Here is a 4151-nt window from a genome sequence, read left to right on the forward strand (position 1 = left end):
CCAGCCCCCAGGGCTGCTAACTCCCCCCAAACAATGCTGGTCTCCTGCAGGGTGCCGCGGGCCGTGGCTGGGAGAGGCCGCCAGCCGCCATCGCAGCTGCCAGCCCTCCCCTCCCACCAGTGATATTCTGAGCCCTCCCTTCTCCCCTCAAGTCTCCTGGAAAAGCCAGAGTGTGTGTCTCCCCTGCCTGCCCCGAAGGAGCTGCTGGGCGGGTCTCTATCTCAGACGGAAAGAGCAAGCCACAGAGAAACTGGGATTCAGTGTCAAAAATCTAGAGTTGGGGGGAGGGGGAGGGCCAGTAGCCCAAGCCCTGGGCCCAGATGGTCACCGGGACCCCAGCCCTCAAGAAAGCGGTCCCAGGGTCCTAGCACTCTTGCCTCAGGGATCCTCAAATCTCTGGTTTGTTTATCAATTTATTTCTCCATAGACCATATACATAGGAGAGTGGGTAAAGGTGGTGAGTAAGAGCCTGTTCTGGGGACCTCCTAGTTCATGGAAGGGTGTGGGAGATTTGGCTAAAAGGGACAGGAAGTAGAGCCCTACAATTAAGGAAACTGGAGCCCTGCCAGGCCATGGTATGTAAACCCTTCCGGCTAGTTCCTGAAGGGGGAGGAGGACCCGGCTGTCATTTTCGGGTGCGGCCTCAAAGCCCAGCTCAAGGTCGCTGCTGGTGATCTTAAACGGCTCACTCATTTAAGAAACGGCTGTAAAACTAGGTAGGGAGCGGGGGAGAATTGGCAACCCACCCACCACACAGTTAGGCTTGCTGCTGGGAGGCAGGTCCCTGGGACAGGTCCAAAGGCTCCTATCCTGGCTCCTCTCCAGGGAAGAGCCTCGCTAAGGCCAGGCGCGCTGGGGTGCTGTGCCTGCCACCTGTTGGCGCCTCCCGGTATGACAGTCTGGGGAGCAAGGGACCCCCCAACTAGAGAAAGCCCATAGGCAGCGACAAAGACCCAGCACCGCCAACAATAAATAATTTAATTTTTAAAAGAGTATGCTACCACTTCTGTTATACATGTGAATGTTGCTCATATAAGTACAAAGTTCTTCTGGAAGGACAACTGGGAGCAGAGAGCAGGTGGCCCAACTTTCCATTGACTTCAGTACCATTTTAATACACGTCATTTGAATGTCTTACTTATTCAAATTACATATTTTAAAGTATCCTTGGGTAGGGGCTTCCCTTGTAGCTCAGATGGTAAAGAATCCACCTGCAATGTGGGAGACCTGGGTTCATCCCCTGTGTTGGGAAGATCCCCTGGAGGAGGGCATGGTAACCCACTCCAGTATTTTTGCCTGGAGAATCCCCATGGACAGAGGAGCCTGGTGGGCTACTGTCCAAGGAGTCACAGAGTAAGACATAACTGAGTGACTAAGTACATCCTTGGGTAGAGAAATAAGTTATGGGCGTGGGGATGAAAGTCTGAGGAGAGCTGTATTGGCCAGAGGTCTCTCTTTTTTTTTCTTCCTGTCACTGTGTAGCTTATTGGATCTTAGTTCCCCAATCAGGGATTGAACCCGGGCCCACAGCAATGAAAGCTCAAAGTCTTAACCACTGGACCGCCAGGGAATTTCCAGCTATTGTTTACTTTTGTGCATGATCGGTAAAAACTTGGTGCACACTTACCCCCAACACATGTATGTTGTTAAATCATGATAATGGCCATTTTGGAAGATCAAAATGATTGATTGCTTGTGGTTCAACCCTAATACTTATAAATTCTCTTACAAGTACTAATAAATGAATATTTCCGTATATTCTATAACACAAAGTGAAGAACTAAATAAGACTGAGCCTGAAAGTAACATAAACCAAAGGTTCCTGTGTTCTTCCCAGCCCCCACCACCCTCCTTGGGGACCACACCCTTTGAAGTAGGGATCAGAATCAACTTTGTTACAGCTCATCTCAGTGGGAGAAAATAGTTACTCCACAGAGGTAGTTTTTCAAAGGGAAAATTGTTTCAAATTATGGAGCTTGCCACTTAATAATTAATTCAGGCTTGATAACATTAATTTAGATTAACACAGGAATAAGGACCCCAACCCCTTCTTATCTCTGCATCTCTAATGCACATGGCCCTTGCAGGCACTGAACAGGAGCCCAGCCCAGGAGAAGTAAATGTGTACAGAGTATAATCCAACTCCCTCTCCACACCACAGCCAAACCATAGCAGCACCCTGAGTCAGGCTTCCAATGTGAGGCCTTAGTTTTTGTTTATGTAATTGTCCGCACTGGGTCTTAGCTGCAGCGTGCAGGATCTTTAATTGTGGCATGTGGGATCCAGTTCCCTGACCAGGGATTGAACCTGGGCCCCTGCATTGGGAGCTTGGCGTGTTAGCCACTGGACAACCAGGGAAGTCCCCCCAGAAAAGTCCCCTCCATGTGAGTTTTTAAGTGTAATGATGCCTCAGTAATTTGGAATAAGGCTAAGGGGCAGAGGAATCAGAATAAAAGCAAAAACTAAGTCACAGTGTTTTAAAACGGCATCAAGCTTAGGCCCTATAATCCTGGCTTCAGTTCCCTTACTTACCACATAGCTCAAGATGCCAACAATGCCTCTTTAGAATACATACTCACAGGGTACCCACGTTACCCCAGCACCCAAAGACCAGTCTGGGAATCGGAAGTAATGCTAATGCCTGCTTCCTCCTCTTCCATAAGGGATTTTCTTCTAAGTAAAGGGAATAAACTCCATTATCATGAAAACATTTCACCTATTTCTAGATCAATTTCCTACAGCACTCCGAAGGCCCCCAAGATGGGGACAGCAGCTTGGACAGGCCGGGTGCTCCACCCTCACTGGCCCTCATGACACTTCCCTCGGTCTCTCCCCAGGCCCCAAATAGCTTCTCAGCTTCTACTTTGTGGGTTGTTCCCACTCTCCGTGTTCAACTTTGAGGGTCTGATGGTATTTACAACACTGTGAGCTAGTCCTGAGCTCCTGAAAGATATGCACTTGAGACTCCCTCGGAAGCTTTGTACAGGCACCATCCTCCCAGAATAAGGCATAAAGTGCTTGGGCTTTTCCACGTTTTATAACTACTGTAAGGAGCAAACGACATCCTATTCCCATCTTAGAGAGGAGAAGGTTAAAGACAGGAAACCAAGCAGTACTCCGAACACAACCAACCTGGTGAAGGGAGCCCCTTTTCGGTGGTCCTAGCAGCCATTCCAGGGCAGGGGTCGCCGGTGGGAGTTGCTAGGATGGGAGGATGCAGGCCACCCAGCAGACCACCTCACCAAGTGTTACACAGGGGAGCTTTTGAAGGCAACTGCCACCTCAATAAACATGTTCCTCCACTAGCATGGTCGCGGAGATCAAAGTCATGACCTTATCCTCTTTTTCTATAAAGTCAAGCAAACTTAAACTTAGCCAGTAACCAAAGTTACAAATATCACAGGCGCAGTAGACAGAGACCTCCTGATGGTTTTTTTCCTGAACCAGGGAACCTAGACAAACTCTCAGGCCCTTGTATCTTCAGTACGCCTGGCCAACTTACAGAAGTTCGGAGGTCTCCTAATCAATGATGAAACTTCAGAGAAAATACGTATGAAGCTACCCATGTCTCTAATCATGACTTTATATATATACAGAGGTATTCATATACATAGATATGCTCTTAATAATACACCTTTTTAAAAGCAGGCATTCTACCTCTGGCTCCCCTGGTGGCTCAGATGGTAAAGAATCTGCCTGTAACACGGGAGAGCTGGAGTGGGAAGATCCTCTAGAGAAGGGAACGCTACCCACTCCGGTATTCTGGCCTCGAGAATTCCATGGACAGAGGAGCCTGGCAGGCTCTAGTCCATGGTGTTGCAAAGAGTCGGACAGGATTGAGTGACTTTCACTTATTCTGTCTCTAGCAAATGTAAAATTATGAGAGTCAAAACTAGCTTCAGGCTTTCTGCATGCTGTCCTCCGGGTTAAGGAAACCACAGAGATCCCATCTTTTCCTCCTGGGAAAGGAGAAACAGGAAAAAAAAAAAAAAGGATACAGAAAGTTTCTGGTTTCTACTGTCTTTAGCTTAGTGGGGTTTGTCTGTGTCTTTTGGAAAAGTCTATATATAAGAAATGATTTCCTCAAAAAAAAAAATCCCTGAAGTTCTACTACCAAAGACATAAGCAAAGACATCTAAATAGCCACAGAG

Source organism: Ovis canadensis, chromosome 1, assembly GCF_042477335.2.
Source record: "Ovis canadensis isolate MfBH-ARS-UI-01 breed Bighorn chromosome 1, ARS-UI_OviCan_v2, whole genome shotgun sequence".
Taxonomy (NCBI): Eukaryota; Metazoa; Chordata; class Mammalia; order Artiodactyla; family Bovidae; genus Ovis; species Ovis canadensis.